The 19,237-nt window shown below is 41.7% G+C and overlaps 1 long non-coding RNA gene across 1 annotated transcript; it reads right to left on the bottom strand.

Moving 5' to 3' along the window:
- Window positions 1-6,842: 6,842 nt before the first annotated feature.
- On the bottom strand, window positions 6,843-17,800 carry LOC310679428. Its single transcript, XR_014512251.1, has 2 exons — window positions 17,696-17,800; window positions 6,843-6,952 (listed from the first exon to the last, which is right to left on the bottom strand). It is a non-coding gene; the product is annotated as an uncharacterized lncRNA (long non-coding RNA).
- Between the last annotated feature and the right edge of the window lie 1,437 nt (window positions 17,801-19,237).

The following is a 19,237-nucleotide window of genomic DNA, read 5'->3' on the forward strand; positions in this document are numbered from 1 at the left end:
GTAGACAGTCTCACAATGTAAGGCCTATTGCAGACTTGTACAATCCAACAGGAGGCCTATAGGAGAATACAATAAACTGTATTCTGTAAATAAGCTGCAAAGTTTTTTAAAAAAATGTATAAGCAAGGATATACACCACTTGGCCACCTCTTAATTATTTCATGATAAGAAAGGCAAATGCCCCTCACTCTCTCAAAAGGGATTATGGAGGAGAATGAATCCCTTTTCCTCCCATTCCACCCTACCACCAAAACAAGACAGTCCCAGGAGCTATTTGTGTAGAAGGGTTCTTGTGCCTGTAAAGCGTGTTCTCCTTCATGGAGAGCACGTGTTGCGGTGGGGGCCACCAGGACACTCCAAAGTTGGGGGCGGGCTAATTGTTCGTTGGCCACTGATGCGATTGGGGCTTCCCTTGTTGTTGGGAAGAAGTTAATGTTGCCATTTGTTGATTGACAGCTAGAAATGCTAAAACTCCTTGCACGAGGCTAGGGCTTCCTCTTTTCGACCGTGCATCGGATTGCCCGTCCCCCCCTCCCTAGAATTAGGGTTGTTCGCTTTGACCTTGCTATGCCTGTCATGGGGACGTCTGCTCTTGGGGCAGGGGACTGGTAGGAATTTTGTCCATCTGGCTGATTGGCTGGGGCCATTTGGTTTTTGCCTACTGCGTAGCAAATCGTCACAACTTGTAAGGTTGCGGTTAGGCATTGGTTTATGGTTTGGTTGGTTGAGGGGAAGTGGTTGAGTGCCTGCCCTTGGTAGGTTGAGTGCCTGCCCCTCTAATGCTGCTGCTGCAAGGGATTCCGTTAAAGGAATTGGGGGCTAACTATTGCTTGTCCACTCTGTCAAGGGGGCTCGGGCCATAGCAATGAGCTCCTGGTTGCATTTGGGGTGAGGGCAGGTTCCCTGCTCCGCGTAACCCCCAAGTGTATTCCCCTATTCTGACTTTCGCATCATGCGGAATGTCAGTCTGTCCCCCATGGTGGGGGCAGATAGTCGCAACCAATGCCTAAGCAACCACTCACAAATTTGTATTTCAATAAAGTTGTGGCCAAAATTATGCCAAAAATCTTAAACAAAAAATTCTATGTGATGTGTGAGTTATTGGGGTGGCCCTGGGGACCCCGACATGCAAATTTCATCCACTTTGACCAAAAGGGGTAAAAATTAAAGCCATCTTTCAAATGGGGGAACAAAAAGCTTTGTTATAAAGAGTGGCTCAGGAGCCAAATTACAGATCAAAGTGGAGAGTTTACAGAATAATTCAGAAACAGATAGGATTTTTAAAAATAAATAAATGTACAGATGCAAGGTGAATATTTGGGCCTGTGCGCGCGCTCTCTCTCTCTCTCTCTCTCTCTCTCTCTCTCTCTCTCTATATATATATATATATAGTGGCTGCAATCCTAAACACAGTAGAGAGCAAATCCAGTTGAACTCAAGAAGGCTTGCTTGTACTTAAGACTATACTACAAGAGCATTTTTTACTGTGCTTTGTGGTGAGGAAACATCTGAACTGTGTCAGAAAGTTTCTCTTAGTAAATAACAGCATTGTACTTTTAGTAGTGATTAACTAATCACAGGCAAATTATATTTTGGGTTAATCATATCAAGAGTGGTAGTAGCTGTAATGAGATAAAATATGAAATGAGATGCTAATTTGAAGGCCTTTAAAAAAATTTCAACATATGATCCATTGCACAATTCTCTATTCTATGAAATTCTGCTTTACATTCTACCCGTCTGCAAAACCATCCCACTTCCATAGCTTTTGTTCTTATTTGCACATCCCCTTTGCTGATGCTCTATTAATGATACTGAATTGGGGTCTGTTTCCTTCCTGATAGATTTAATTTCCCTGAAAAGTAATTAATTTTATTTAGATGTAAGGGACTGAAATTAAATATCAATATAGACATTACTTCAATTAGTTCAATTCTCCTGTCTAGTAAGACTGCTAAGGATTGTCGCCTGAGGCTTCGAATCTATGTCCAATTACTTCAGAGTAAGACCCATTGAACTTAGTGGTTCCTTCTTCTGAGTAAACAAGCATAGGATAAGTCTGCCTGGGATGCAAATCCACTTAGATCCTTTCATGTCTAATTAAGAAAAGGCAAATGGCTGTTTTCATCTCCCCTTCAAAATTCGGCCTCCCATTCTTCAGTCCCATCACCCTGCTCTGAATCTGCCCAGTTGAAAGATGTTCGTGTTTTGCAGCAACAGCCCATCCCTAAATCTCCAGAAAGAAAAGAAAGCCACCTTTTGAATTTAAATTCCCTTCTTTGTCTAAGTAGCGAACATGAATTGACATGCTTTGCAGAAGCTTTGCTGTAGAGGAGGCACCAAGCAGAGCCTGGGGTAGCTGACATCACTCACTGTCTCCAAGGTATATTTCATTTCACCATCTCACGCAAACTCTTCTGTGTCTGGACTTGCACAATCAGGCAGGGTCACAGGATTTGCAAAGCTTGCAATCCCTCCTACAATAGCTCTAAAGTGCTCCACAGCAGACTTCATCCAAAAGTTATTTATCTAAGATAAACGCACCTTTGTGATAGTAAGCTATGGGACTGTGAATTGTAGGCAAGACGCAGTGAGATTTACAAGATGCATGTCAGACGCATATCTAACCATTCTGACATTAACAGCCCCCCCCCAATAGCATATCATTAGAATATTCTGGTTGCTTCCTTCCAGCATCACTGTCTTTCTTTCTTCTCTCACAGTGGCCAACCAGATTCACTCAGTAGCAGGACAAAGCAGTGACATTCATATTCTTTGTTCCAAGCAGTTCAGGAGTGGATGGCCCTATAAAAAACACAGTATAGGAGAACATGGGCAAATGTCTTAACTGAGCCAAGTTAGCAAGGGCAAACTCTCAACCATCAAGTATCCTTTCCTTATCTAGCTGTCTGTAAAGTAAGTGGCACATGAACCAGCATGCTGGGAGTCCAAACAGCAGTCTCTGACCATGTCTTGGGGACAGCTCAGTTGGTAGAGCATGAGACTCTTAATCTCAGAGTCATAGGTTTGAACCCCACGTTGGGCAAAAAGATTCCTGTCATGCAGGGGGTTGGACAATGACTTTCGCAGTCCCTTCCAACTCTACAAGTCTATGATTCGATGACTCCCTACTGAGGAATATCTCTTGCAGCAGTGTACACTCACTTTTTCTTATGAGAAAGGTGGGTTAATGTTGTTGGCTTAGGGAAACAGGGGCAGCCCAATACATTTTAGTGCCTGGGGTAAAGGACAAGATGCCACCTCTCTCATGACATGTAACAAATCTGACCAGACAGGCGGTTGAATCTAGCTTTGATGGTGGCAATGGGACAGCTCCACTGCACTTAAAGGCACCAGGTTTAGCTTAGGGAGTGCAGTGCAGGCTATGTGACACAGACAGTTTTGTCACTCCCTTCCTCTTGACATTTGCTGGCTGAGGTGGCTGCCTCATTTTAGCTTGTGGTAGGGCCGACTCTCTAGGAAAGCAATTACAGTTTACTGTGCTTCTCCAACACAAGTGTTATGTGTAACACAAGGAACTACAGGATTGTAGGCTGTGCTAGTCCTACTAAAAGTAGATCCATTGTAATGAATGACCCTAAGTTAGACACATTCATTAACTTTAATGGGTTACCTTGAGTAGGAGTAACATTGGAAGGGAGACTGAATTCTTCTTCTTCTTCTTCGTTAAGAGAGGGAGGGGTAGGGGTTGGGCTGTCTCTCAACCCAAGTTTCTGACCCTCTTTGTTATTGCTTAAGAGGAGAATGGAGGGCTTAGCGTCTTTTAGTAACTGAGGACATTTCTCCCACAGTGCATGTGAACTCCCACTGTGAATATTGCAGGGTTTCCACACAGTTAATTCCCAGCAGTTTCCCTTTTCACTTACACAGCACGCTGTGAGCCAATATTTCCAATAAGCTTTTGATTCTGGGCCAGGTGTCATGCTTGCTTGCTTTCCTTTTCCTTTCTTTAAAAAATACTGTTAATAGCCTCCATCGTGGTCTGAAGGAAAACTGTCCCCAATGGCAAGCGTCTGTAGGTTCATAGAGAAGATTGCCTTCTGAGAAGCTAATTTATGGCATGGAGACAATTTCAATTGGGATTGTGGCAAGGGAGGAAAGGGTTAGGACCCTTCTCAAATGGCAGATTCCAAGCAACCCACCGTACCAGCATTTAAAGTAAAACAACCATTATCTGGATCCATTTTGCCCCAGCTTCACGACACTGAAACTGCCCTGGACACCCCAGTTGATGACATTTGTGGGAGAACAACCATGCTCATTCTTCTTGACCCCTCAGCAGCTATCAATATTTTTGACTAGGGTGTTATTCCATCCCCACAGAGATGCATCTAGCATCTTCATTATATAGATTCCACTTCTTTACCCTGGCTTTGCATATTCAGGTATTGTGTGTGTGTGTGTGTGTGTGTGTGTGTGTGGTGTACTTCTTCTGTCTTATTTAATCAATATGACGTGGCTTTTGTTTTAAATAATTTTACTTTATTATTATTATTATTTGTAAACTGATTTACCTCTTTTATTTGTTTTTACCTGTATTGCTGTGACCTGCCCTTTGAACATCTGATAAACGAATACCCTTGACTTCAAGTGACACATTTAGCATCATGAACTCTTTTGTCTATAACTTCACCATGTCTCTATATACAATAGAGGCCAGGATCAGGGAATGGATCTATCATAAACCTTGTTCTCAAAAGCTTTTCAAAAGCTTTCCAAATTGTGAAATATTTCTGCCCTGAGTATCCCTTTCCCTCCTTGACAGTCATCATCTCTAACAATGATGACCTTTCTACAAAGATACTAATAATACACAAGTGAGAAGATTTTGCAGAATGACTTTTCATGCTCATATGAAGGATAGCTCATTTTAAAAGTGCAAAAGCTTTTCGGTGTCAAAAGCTTCGTACGCCTACATTTCTTACACAGATTGCTCACCTGCTGTCATTGAAGACACTTCCCCATCCAATCCTGTATCACTTAAAAACTCAAGTGTACAAGTGCTTAAGTATTCACATGGAAGAGCAAAAGTAAGTTCTCCAGAATTCCAAATCACCCAAACCCCCTTCAAAACAACCCTGAGTTATACCAGCTGAGGTTCCAACCCCTTTGTATGAAAAAAGGAAGCAGGTGTTTGCAGATTCTGTAGTTTGCACTCCAGAAATGTATGCCTGGAGGGAGCAACACTTTTTGTCTAGAAGAGCAAAGGAAAAAGATTAAGCTTTGTATATTCATCTGAGTGCTTCATTGCTCTTGACTTGAGCCTCTTTTCTAGCCAGAGGCTGCTCTGACAAAAATTAAAAACCGCTGCCCTCCCTCTTTTTAATAATAATAAAAACACTCTGCTCTACTGTTTTCAGAGAAAATATGTCTAGAAATATTTTGAGTAACATTCAGATTATTTTTTTGTTTGGATTTGTGCAGACACATTTGGAAAAAAGTTGGGATGGACCTCTGAATGAACACCTGTGAAAGTGAGAGAGCCTGAAAATAGTTGCGGTCATCCATCTCTGTGGCAATTCATCCTTACCACAATTCAGTAAAATACGCCAGAATTATTATCACCATGTTAACCGAGAAGAGCCCAGTGACTGATGAGCAGTGGTTTGCCTAAGGTGCTGATCTTCAGCTGATGGGTTGGCATGCACTAGTGAGTTGAGGCCTGATCCAAGGTGGGTCTCAACAGGACCACTAACACCATGCAAATACATGGCAGAAGATTAAGAAAGATTTTATCCTAAAGTATCTCCTACTATGTTTCGTTAACTGTGTTGTGCTCTGATCCATGTATATGATGCACTTTTTCTATGCCAATAAAGTACAGTAGATTGATTAACCTGATTAAGAAATGGGTCCCCAAGTGCATGTTTGGGTTAAAAGTGAGTCCTGGGTCTGAAAAAGTTGACTAAATCTGGCCTAAGGCTACCTAGTGAGCTTGTGGGTGAGCTGAGCCAGAACATGTAAAGTGGCCTTCCCTAATCTGGTGCCTTCCAATTGTTGCTAGTGTGGTGTAGTGGTTAAGAGCAGTAGACTCCTAATCTGGTGAACTGGGTTTGCGTGCCCGCTCCTCCACATGCATCTTAACTTTGGATCAAGGAAGGCTGATGCAAAGAGTGGTATTCAGCTAATTTTGGGGGAAGCCCTAGAACAGATTTGGGAGTGCACTGAAAAGAGTGTTCATGTAGCACTACTTTAGATACAACCCGAACTGTTTAGAGTTTTGCCACTTGCCAAAGAAAGAGAAGATGACATTGATGACAAAAGAAGGTAAGGGGTGTATGTGAAAATAATGGACAGTAGCATATTGGATGGGACAAATATTAATTGAATGCATTGTGTGTGATGTTACTATTGACAGGATCAGGTTGTTATCTCTGATACTGATACCCAGTGTGAGTAGAGGAAAAGCAGCAAACTAATTAAAAGAAGCAATATAACTTCCCTTTTACCTCTTCATCATATTTCTGAGTAAGGTTTGTGGGTTTTTATGGGCATTTACAGTGTTGTTTTAGGGGGGGAGTATTTAAAAGAACCCCAGAGAGACAGTTAGTCCTGGGGCTGAATAGTAACACCCTTTATGCTGCAGTTAATATATTGGATTGACTGTTAAAACCTCCTATGCTATTATAGGCTGGTTTATCTGGAGAAACTTGCTTAAGGCTATAGACAGGCAGGAAAAGCTAGAAAGAAAGTGAGAACATTTCTTCTTAAAAGAGGGAGAAAATGCAATGGAATGAGGTTAGTATTGGCTGATTTCTCCTATAGGCCCACAGACTTAAAATGGATAATAGTGAACAAAGCATTCAGTAAACCTTACTAAGTAAAGGATATAGCATCTCCATGCCTTTAATAGTATGTTCAGAGAGGGGACATTGGCACTTTTACTTTTTTTGCCTTCCACAGTGGAGCAGTTACAGTTGTCTGGAATTCTCTCCTCAAAAGAAAAGAAAAGAAAAAGTCACGTAAGTTTTCCCTTTAAAAAAGAAACAAGACCTTTACTGATATAGTTATTGCCCTATAAGAAATATTGTATCTATCTATATAAAGTTAAGGAGTAATCCAGTAGCAGGTGTGGGAGCTTGGTTCCTCCATTGCATCTGACCATCATACACTGGGAAAGAAGCACCTAAGGGCTAGAGCACATGCCGTCCCCATTGGAATGCAAGCATCCTGTGTTCTTGAAGATTCAAAGTATCTATGCTTTAAAGCAACTGCTGTGTATGGTTTCCATTTCAATGAGAACTGCATGCACATTGCTACATGGGTTTATATTAAAATAGGTAACTATATGTATTCTGGTCCGTAGGGTTTGCTATTCACAAAATATAGAAGTTTAGGAGACACAATTGCAAATAATCTTGTACGAATGGAAGACCATCTCTAGATTTGGATCATTTTTCTCACACAGCACTCTTCTGCTAAGTCAGAAAAGGCCTGAGCTGAAGAGATTACCTGCTTCTAGAAAAGCACCCTTGGATTTAAGCTCAAGGCCCAAATAATCAAAATTGAACATTTCTTGTGACTATTAAGCATGGTTATTCAGTATCCAAATCAAAACCAAGCTTAGGCAGCATGATAGAATGTGTACTGAAGCCACAAATCAAACCCCAGACATTTCTTTTTGTGTTCATCTTACTTTATATCTTGCATTTTTATGGTGGTGGGGGAGAGAGTTTGAGGCCTCAACAGCTCTTTTATTCTCCTCTACAAGACTTTGACAGGTAGTGAGGAGGAAGGAGGGAGTGTACTGTCTTCTTAAATTACTTACTAAACTAACTCCTGCACTTATTGGATTTAACGTGCATTCCAAAGTTAAGCTAGTCTGGCCTCAGGCAAGATAAAATCTGCCTCCGTGCTGGGGAGTCTTGGAATCCTTTGCTAGTTTACCTATTCAATGGAGCCAGAATGATGGATTTTTCATAATGAAGAGAGTTGTGACAAGAGGGGTAACCTGAGCTCCACACTCCAGCATACATTATCTTTTTTCCATGAACTCATTACTGCATGTACTTAGATGTCTGGCCCTTTCACTAGCACTTTTCAGGAGAAGCCTACAAATGAGTTGAAATGTACCAATCAGGAAATTAAGTCAATCCTGGGAAATCGCACACTGTCTCCTTGAATCCTCTCCTCTCCTCTGCAACCCCTGCCTCACATGCTGACCTAAACTGCTACAAACGCTTGGGAGGCTTCAAGTTTTCCATGGTGCCCCTCATTATCCATTTGTTAAAGGCCAGTAATACAACACTGCTGTCAAACTCAGGTGTGAGATACTGTTGCTAGGGTGACAACTGTAATATGCAACTTGGCTCCTGTGCCTTTCAGTACTGGCTACAAGAGAGCATTCTAATAGGCACTAGGATATATGAAGGGTGAGAGAAGTTAAGGGGTCAGAAGGTGTAGCAACCACTTGAAGAGTTGGACTATTTCTTCAATCCATCTTCCTCTCTCTCCCACCCCCCACTTCTTCTTCTTTTTCTTCCTTCCCTAACACTTGGCTGGCCACTTCATTCATTGCCAGTTTCTGCTTGTTCCTTCTTTTTCCCTATGTCCTTTCTTTCTGACTCATATATAGATAATGAAACAGAAGGGATTTAATTGTTCCACTTAAAAATAACACATCTTTGGTCTCACCCACACTTACCATTTGTCCCACTCTTTCCAGGCACAAGTTTGCATTTTAATGCTCCATGTCTGAGAACTTCCCCACTTTTAGTTTTGCTTCAAAGCTTTCCCTGAGAAAACCCACTCTCTAAAGCTGAATTGGAGCAAATGCAAAGTTGTGTTTTCCACAGAAAGGGAAAGCTCTAGAACAAAAAAAAGGGGGCGCATTCAGACACAGAGCTATTAAGTGTGGACAGTACCTGGAAAGCACAATGTGGAGGGGGAAGTAAGTGTGGATAAGCCCTTTGTTTAGACTGAATAAAAGGTAAAGGACAAAACCTGGGTTGGTTCATTTTCCTCCCTAGAATGCAAGCTGAAGCATATAGATAATTACTCAGCTTAACTCTGCGGTTGGTCTTATCTTGTTAACCTATTTGAATAGCTCTTGTAAAAATATTCCAGCTGATTGTCTTGAGTTTTCTGTTTTGTAAATTGTAATCCCAAACAAAAATATGAATTACAAAATTCAAATTGGAACACCCACATGGGCATTAGGCGTTGAAATATCTTAACTGCACCATTTCTGCTAACATTCATCTGACCTTCCTAACAAGCAGCCGCTGGATCCCTCTATAGGAAATCTTTGACATCTTTGGGCTTTGTCTGATGAAAGCTGCTCCTTTGCTCTTCAAGGCTTTGGTTCAGGAATTGCTTGAACATTCTCAGACGAAGATTCAGTTTTTGACTCTACCTCTGGAATCCCAAAGGAGCATTGAAGGGAGAGACCTTGCTTCTAATTAAACACTAGACCCTTTTGAACATGCAGAATTCTATGGGGAGTTCTTTTCTCCTGTTTTTGTGTCAAGAAAAACATTAATGGACAGAATTTAGCTGGGGCTAAGAAGATCTTGAGGGGCTATATCCCCCACTGTCACAAACACACAACGTAGGCCAACTTTCATATCTCCAGCGTTCTTTGAAACATATGGAAGTATGAGGGCAAGGTATTATATTTTTATTCATTAAATTTGTATACCACCCTTCATCCGAAGATTACAGAGTGCTTTACAACATAAAAATATAACATGAAGAAACAAAATACATAACAAAGCAAAAGTAAAACAAACCAGTAACTCCCCCTCCCACAGACACATTTAAAAGCCATAGAAGGTTAATCAGTCAAACACCTGGTTGAAGAGAAACGTTTTCGCCTGGCATCTAAAGATATGTAACAAAGGTGTCATGCAAACCTCCTTGGGGAGAGCATTTCACCAATGGAGCCACAGCAGAAAGTCCCCATTCCTGTGTCGCCACTCTATGGACCCCTCATGGGGGAGGTACCTGAAGAAGGGCCTAAGACAGGTTCATTAATATAGAGAAAGGCAGTCCTTGATGTATTGTGGTGTTTAAGGCTTTATAGGTCAAAACCAGCACCTTGAATTGGGAAACTACGCAGTAGCCAGTGCAGTTGGGCCAGGATCAGAGTAATATGCTCAAACCGCCTTGTTCCAGTGAGCAACCTGGCCTCTAAATTCTGCACCAGCTGGAGTTTCCAAACCGTCTTGAGATACAGTCCTACGTATATCCCGTTGCTTATTATTCCAGTCCATCGCTGAGCTAAATTCAATGTGTTACTGTTATAGCACAATTCAAATCCAAGATCCAGCTAGACATAAGAGTTTAGATTTGGTAGATTTGGACTTTCCTGGCTGAGCTATGCTATCCCACTCCCTGGCTGAGCCAGAGATATACTAGCAGAAGTCCCTCAGCAGAAGTATGGTCATAGTCATGGTCCCTGAAGATCTTGCTTGTCTTAATATGAAATGAAAACAACAACCGATGGGTGAGGATGTTTGTATTCCAGCTGCATGCATCATCAGATGTTTTCTTGTATGGTGGTGTCGGTGCCTGCCTTTGCACAGGCTCTGCCTGTGGCAGGTAGGAGTGGGGGTGAATACCAGTGGAAAGAGGACCAAAAAAAAGAGAGAGAGAGAGAGAGAGAGACTTTACCACCTGCTATCTAATGATCACTTCCCCTGATAATTCTGTCTTAAGGTGCATACCAGACATGAAGGGCTTGCCCAGACACAGCAAATAGCAGAGGGGAATTTAAAGAAAGCCCAGAGACATAGTAGAAGGAAAGAAAGGAAGCAAATAAATAAATAAATTCTAAGCCAGTTCTTTCTTAGAGATCAGATTTTGGAGAAAAATAACCCTACTTGACAGTTTGCTCTGAAGGGTTAAATTAACACCACCCAAGGCAAATCAAATATTGCAAGGGAGATACTGCCAGGCTTTCTTTTCATGATAGGGCATTGTAACCGGACCGTATTGTGAAACTAATTGCACATTTGTAGTCTGGGAACAGGCATAGGTTTCAACAGACCTCCCCACTCCACCAGCTTGTGACTGAGAACCAGGGGAGAATTAGACTTCAGATACCACTTAACAACACTTTGGTAAGCACAGTAGCTGGCTAGTGTTTAAGAATATGGTTGGACATTCCCTGAGTTTGGTGTGGTTATTTCTGCTTGGTTCCAGGAAGAAGAATCTAAAATGCTGGTATTAAAGTTGTCATCATAGTTAGATTAAAAAAGAAGTTGAATCAGTTGAACTTTCAGCCTTCTTTCAGATCCTGCAAAATGTTTCAGAGTGTAAGGTACATGATAACAGCAACCATTTATCCCATTAAGTACTATTCCTCGGGCAGGTAGGATAGTACTTTCCTCCTTACCAAGACCACTGCATGGAGAAGACCAGGCCGGCCAACCTTCACTGCCCATCCAGAACACTGGCCCTGCCTCTTCCAGCCTTGGTCATTCACATAGTGAAGACACGTCCAATTATGGCCTACACACATGAAATACAATGTGTACAGGCAACAGTCATGCAATTGCCACTTTCTTTTTCCTGGGGGGATTTACTATGGACATTTTGTCTATGTACATTGGACAGGATACATGTGGAGGCAGTATTCAGGCATCCCATTTGCCCATTGACAGCTGAGGCCAATCGAGGCAGGGCTGGTGTTTGGGTTGGTAGGAGGAGCAGATGTGCTCAAACAGATCAGGAGGGGAGTCAAATATAATCTGATTCTGCCCACAACCCCAGCTCATTAACCACTACCCACAACACATCTTCCCAGTATTTACTCTTGTTGCCACTATATTACACTATGTCCCAGCTCCTGCCAACCTAGCAGTTCGAAAGCACACCAGTGAAAGTAGATAAATAGGTACTGCTACAGTGGGAAGGTTTCCATGACGGTGTCCCGTTGTGCCAGAAGCGGTTTAGTCATGTTGGCCACATGACCCAGAAAGCTGTCTGTGGACAAATGCCAGCTCCCTTGGCCTGAAAGCGAGATGAGTGCCACAACTCCATTGCCGCCTTGACTGGACTTAACCGTCCAGGGGTCCTTTACCTTCTTTTTTAAAAAATCCTTTTTACACTATGGTACTGTTACCTACACATCATTCTACATCGGGCTATCTATTAAGCATGAGCTGATTGGTTTAAAAATCCGCAGGGTGCTCCGAAACATTCCAGCCTTGCAGAACTTAATGCAGTCAGTAATGATTTAAAGTTCCTAAGGGCAAAATATATTGGGAGCTTTTTGAAGGAAGATGTTAGGAAAGGCCAGATCTGTAGTCAGATATACACTATCCCACCCTGTGATCCCATTGATAAAATGAAATATTCGTAAACCTGAACTCAAGGAATTATAAATTTCAAATTCTTTCTTGAACCTCTTGCAACATGTTTAAATCCTTCTTTCTTGCTCTCTGTCATATGCACACATCCATGCGCAAAACACATAGCAGAACCTCTTGCCTACACTATAGTTGTTTAAAACTTCTAGTTATTTCAGTTCACTGCAAGTTGCATATTTCCTCCTACTTAATATAGTTATTATTCCCTGTTGAACTGTATGTGTAGTTGTATATATAGCTGCAGCAAATAGTTATCTTTCTTCTTCTTCTTCTTCTTCTTCTTCTTCTTCTTCTTCTATCAATATAAAAACAGGATTGCATTTTTGAGGTTGTGGTGCTGAATAATTATTTTATAAATTAATAAGTTCAGGGCTCCCTCCTCAACGTTTTCAAATAACTTCCATCCTCCATTTGCTCTCAAATTATTTGTTCAACATTTCTGTGACTTTCAAATTTGAGCTCACCATCCACTCCACATTTTGAACTAACCATTTACACCAGTCTTCTCCAAACTGCTGCCTGCTAGGTGTTTGGGGTTACAACTCTCTTCAGCCCTAATCAGAACGACTGGGAGTCTGATGGGAGTTGTAGATGAAAGCTTCTAAGTTGGTAAAGCCTGATTTGGACATAGAGGCTTCAGAACATCTCCATTTAAGTTCAGTGTAATATTTTGCACCTATTAATATTACTGTTTCAGAGAACATTTGAAATCCAAAAACCCAGAACTATCAATTGTTAATCAATCAGATATCTCCCTCCATCCTTCTGTCACTCTTTTTACCATAATCAAATCCACACTATAATTTAAAGCACGTTTACACCATGTTAACAGTTACAACTTCCCTCAGAACTATAGTTTACAGCTACAATTCCCAGCAGCCTTTCCTAGGATACTCTGAAGGGAAGTCATGGCTGTTAAATAGTGTAGATCTGTGCAAACTGTGCAAATTACACATATGATCTAAATGAGTTACACAAATCTATTGATCTTAGATTGAGTTATTCAAGTTGTAAAAATCCAGGCCCTCTATGGCGTTCGACTGACAGCGAGTTACCCTGTGATATGCAAGAGACTGAACCTGAATGATCTGAACAATCCATTTTGGATTTAAGGCCTATGAATCATCAGGGGGTGAGAATGATTGTTCTGACTTTCTTTCATAATAGCACTGATGGCACAGTAAAATTTCCTTCACTAGGGTACAAAGTACACTTCTCTTTTTGACAGCTACAATATAAAATGGCTAATTCAGTTGGATTTGTCCCAGTGAAATAGAAAGGCAGAACAAAGTATGATTGTAAGGACAAAAAAAAAAAATTGTTGCTGTGATAAAAATCAAATCAGCCAGTAAAAATGTTGTAAAGCTCCTAAATTTCAGTTTCTGCTTGTCATGCAATCTCCAAGCAAATGCGCTCCCTTCGAGGTTATAAAAATTAAGCGGCAGGCAGGCAAGCACTTTCTCATATGAAAGTCAGAATGTATTGCTGGAGGACTGAATGTTAGCTTGAATCTGAGCAGTTTTTCCTCGCAAAAGACAGCTAATTTCAATAAGCAATTTGCCAGAGATCTGTGCTTTAATCTTTGCCTCCCAAATCTTTCCAAGAAGAATATTGCTGAGAGTGTTAATACATTCAAAAATAACAACTTGTAAACTCATGCAGCGTGCCTATCTGAATGAGAGAACCAAATGAGAGAAATGAATTTTGAGGGAGGCTTAAACCTCTTTTCTCCTAGATTGTCTGCAGTTACTATAAATGTGCTCTGTTTAATTAATAAAAGTGTCTAATTTATTTGTAATCAAAGAACTATTTTGTTCCTAAGGATATAGTTAAAGTCTGACTAAATTTTGAGAAGTATGATGGGCTGTAATTAAACAAAAATGAGCAGTTTAACATAATTATGCATAACAGTTAGTAGAAGTTGGCTTTTGTGGGATTATAGTCTTGGGGTTTCTGTCACACAGTTATTCACCACAGAATCAATTGTAGGCGTTAGTAGAATTTAAATAAATGTAAGGCTCTCAGTAAAAGCACTTACAAACTACAAATGGTCCCCCCTCCCACTTTGTCTGCATCAATTATTTTTCATATTACAAGATCTGGAACATGTCATAAAGTACAGATGCCATCTCACTCTTGGAGCTGTCCAAGGCCAGCCCAATACATTTTGCTGCCTGAGGCAAATAACAAGATGGCGTCTCCTCCCCATTCTACATACAGAAGCCAACCAGACTGGAAGCTGAATCTAGTGACAGGATAGTGTTTTTCAAGGTGCAACAGGCTAGTTTAGGGGGAGCAGGACAGGTTGCATGGCATGCACAGCTATGTCCGCTAATTCCTTGCAATCTCTTTCTGTTCCCCAGCAGGTGGCTACCTTTCTCTGTCTAATAGTAAAGCCTGCCCTGGTCCTATCTCTAATAAAGGGTTCCATTACTAAGTTTTGTCCTGATAAACTTGATGTTTCATTCGGTATACTGCTAGTTTATAACAATAAAAATGCAACAGTTATAGCATGTCAAATGTAATCCATGCTATCTCTTATGCAATCAATTGATAAATGTGAACAGAAATCCCATCCAACATGTAGACACCTTTTGGAAATAATTTGGTCATACCCCTAGCATTTTCCCTGGATAACTAGTAGCTGTGGTGGCTGGTGCCCATGGAGACTGCTAGGGAAGAAGACAATAAGACAAATAGTAGTGGGAACCAAAGCCAATGGCAGGCAGAGATACCCCCTATTGTTGTAAGTAAGGATGCAGGCAGGTAAGGGCTGGCTGAAGGCAGACCGAGATTGGTGTGACCCTGATAGACTGCTTGCCCTAATAAACCACAGACTAGCAGACCTTTATCTAGAGCTGTCATCCATTCATAACATGCACAAATTGCTAATATTTCACAGGCTGTATCCATAATACGTAGAAAACCTATTAAGAACCAAAGCTGTATTGTTTTTAAAATGAAAACCAGGTTTAGGAGACAACGAAAGATCAATAGTACACTTGCCACAACTCAAAATGGGTACGTGTGAAAAAGCATAATGCAGTTGGTGTTGCCATGTGGGAAAATAAATACCAATTGTGTTTATGAGGCTTCATATGTTTTTTATCCACTGCTACATTTAATAATTTAATAATTGGGACGCGGGTGGCGCTGTGGGTAAAACCTCAGTGCCTAAGGCTTGCCGATAGCATGGTCGGTGGTTCGAATCCCCGCGGCGGGGTGAGCTCCCGTCTTTCGGTCCCAGCTCCTGCCCACCTAGCAGTTCGAAAGCACCCCTAAGTGCAAGTAGATAAATAGGTACTGCTTTATAGCGGGAAGGTAAACGGCGTTTCCGTGTGCTGCGCTGGTGCCAGCTCGCCAAAGCAGCTTCGTCACGCTGGCCACATGACCCGGAAGTGTCTGCGGACAGCGCTGGCCCCCGGCCTCTTAAGTGAGATGGGCGCACAACCCTAGAGTCGGACACGACTGGCCCGTACGGGCTGGGGTACCTTTACTTTTTTACATTTAATAATTCAAATGCTTAAAATGATGCAACAAAATGCCCACGATTACACTGTGACCACGTTCCACATTGTACTTATTCAGTGGTGGACTTTGGGCTTTAAAAGTTTGGGGGCTCACCTCTCCTTCCCTTGTTCATTGCTGTTCATTGCGGCGAACTGATTATGCTTCCCCAAAGCCACCTCTGACTTCTTCTACTCTCTTGGCACAGCTGGTGGCATGCGGATAGGCAGAATTTCCTCAGCGCAATTGATATGCCAGCAAGAAAGGGCTATAAGTAGCTATTCTGAGGCCCTAAGCCAAGGCAGTTTGTTGCAAAATTTGAGACATAAGCAGAGTTCCAGTGCCTCAGATTTATGGGATCTCACACTATTTTGTTTAGCTCACCTAGCAGTTGCCACCTGCGTGCAGATCCTTTAACTGTATTTAATAAAACTTTGTTACTATTTCAAACCCCAAACCACATCTCCTTTTTACCAGGGTGTGGCAAGACTTTTTGGCATCCTACCTGGTTTGACCAGTAATGCAGTGAAGGTTGGGACTTCCAAATTCCTCTCCCTCTGATTTCCCCCTCTAATTTAACCATACCTTGGATTGGATGCTGGAGCAACATGGGGAGTTTGCTTTCAACTATTTTGGAATCTGTAAAGACCATGAAATATGCACAGTTGCCATGGTAAGTCATGAATAGTAGCCCACCTTCATCAAAACACTACACAAGTTCTCAGCGGTTAAATTCAAAGCTCTATTACCATGGAATTCTTGTGTGAAAATTGTGTATGTGGGAAGCAAGAATTCTGAAATCTTATTGTCAAGGTTCCTTCACGATCTCATAAACCAACTCAATCCTTCCTGCCAACAATTTAAAAGCCACTCTATTGTCTCTATCCCCTTCTTTTAAGCTCAGGAAGAAAAGCTACAGCACTACTAAAATTAACACCATACTACCACCCCCAGCCAATTGTTCCTGTATAGTGTATTTTCTTTGGGTGAGTTCCTCAGACTCATTAATGCTTACGTGTCATTTTTCCCTACATTGTTATCCATCATGTCAGTCTGCTCTTAACTAGCGCTCCTGACATCCACTATGGCAAAGCTGTCACCTGACCACCTTTTACCTCCTTCACTATTGTTGTTGCTGCTTCCTAGTAGTAGAAGTCAAAAGGAGATGCATTGGCTGAGAGTTTATCAATTTCACATTTTGCTACATATAATGGGAGTCATGCAAATTTAGGAGGCTCCATTTTTATTTACTGGAGGTAGCTTTTACCATCCTGCCATTTTGTGGTTTGGTACGCCACTGGTAGCTGCCTTGTGATGATGCCTTTAGGATGTTCTCAAACTTCCAGATGCCCCCTGTCATAAGCCATTTGAGCTGAAGCAACTGCAAACTGTGCAGACTCCAATTCCATAATTAATTGTAGAATTTATTCCCGAAAACCTAAAGAATAACTGGAATGGAGTGAGGGGAAGGCAAGTAATCATTCCACTACTACATAATAATACATCATGTTAAAAGTGCAACCCTGCCTCTATCATTTCATGATTCGCTTGCTAGCAAAAGTAGCCAAGACTGAGATCTACAAACTAGTTCAATCAATGGAAATTCCTGTAAGATTAAACTGGCTCAATTCCCAAACACCCTGGCTTCACTAGTTTGTCAATCGGCCTGTAAGTTATCTAGCAATAATAATTGGGAGGCCCAGAGATGCTAGTGCTAATGTTGCATTGCGACATAAATATTCAATGAGGAAAGTAATGAAATTGCAGGATTTGCAAAGAACTAAAATCTCTGTCCCCATCTTTCCTCCTGGCACTTCACCTTCAATAATAGATGATCTCCCCTTCCAAATAACTTACTTTAAAATTAAATCCTTGCGAGTTTCCTTCTGCCCCCGAGTGAAAGAACTTTATTTCTGAAGCCGGCTATAAAGTGAACCAAAATATCCATCATCCTCAATTGCAGGTTTAAATACATTTAAGTACATAATTCAGGTCAAGCTCTCTCCTATGAAAATGGTCCAATATAATGCAAATGCCCATGGGGGTGGGTGGAACCAGCCTCTTTTTAAAACTCTGGTTCCTGCAGCACTGTGCCACAAGCTGTTGCAAAATCTCATTGCCTGCAATTGAGTAATTGTTTGAGATGGAAAGAGGGAAAATTAAATGATTGTTTTGTGCTCTACGCTTCCTTGAGCGACAGGAAGTTTCAGAGCATCCTTTTGAAAAGGCAGTTTCCTTCTGAGAAGGAATGGGCTTATAATGTGTGTCTTTCCAATTTCAGATACAGAAGTGAAGGGGAATGAGAGGGGTATATATGCACCCAGAGTTCTTTTCTAATCAACATCAATCCAGCACCCCAATATTCCATCAAGTTTGTCCTTGTGCCAATGTGGTGTAGTGGTTAAGAGCGGTAGTCTTGTAATCTGGGGAACCGGGTTCGCGTCCCCGCTCCTCCATATGCAGCTGCTGGGTGACCTTGGGCCAGTCACACTTCTCTGAAGTCTCTCAGCCCCACTCACCTCACAGAGTGTTTGTTGTGGGGGAGGAAGGGAAAGGAGATTGTTAGCCGCTTTGAGACTCCTGAAGGGGAGTGAAAGGTGGGATATCAAATCCAAACTCTTCTTCTTCTTCTTCTTCTTCTTCTTCTTCTTCTTCTTCTTCTTCTTTTGCCTCTTGGGGAACAATCCAAACCCCAGATCTGATGGGATGAGTGAGTTAGGATCCAGCATATATCCAACTCAACTGGTGATTCCCAGTGCAGTCGGGCTACACTGGCATAAGACCCACATATAATACCTGCTACACATTTCTAAGAAATCTCTCTATCAGTGTGGCAGCATCTACTTTTTGGAACCGCCTGCCTATTGATATCAGGCAGGTGCCTTCACTGTACTCATTTCAGTGTCTGGGGGATCCCAGCTGGATGGGCAAGATATAAATAATAACGTTGTTGTTGTTGTTTAGACAAGTCCAGGGCTGGCCCTATAATGAGGCAGAGTGAGGCAGTGGCTTCAGGTGGCAGCGGCTGAGGGGCGGGGAAGGGGTAGAACTGTGATTGGCATGTGACTTGCCTTGTACCCGCTATGCTAGTTGGCTGCCCTCAAGTGCAGTGGAAGATATTTTCCTTTTACTGGTATTGGAGTGAGATTCAACTGCCAATCCAACCGGCTTCTGTATGTGCTTTGGGTAGGGGAGCCATCTTTCCCTTTGCCTCAGGCAGCAAAATGTCTTGAACCGGCCCTAGACAAGACTACTCTGTCATCTAGAATGTTCATACATGTTTCAATCTGCTTTCAGTTTACTGCTGATTTTAATTTTTGGATATTTTGAACTGTTGTTTTTAATTGCTTTTGCTAATAATTTTATTATTTTATTCTTTTGATCAACCACTTTGA

This window comes from Podarcis tiliguerta (genome assembly GCF_965153285.1).
Source record: "Podarcis tiliguerta genome assembly, chromosome: 6".
NCBI classification, from domain to species: domain Eukaryota; kingdom Metazoa; phylum Chordata; class Lepidosauria; order Squamata; family Lacertidae; genus Podarcis; species Podarcis tiliguerta.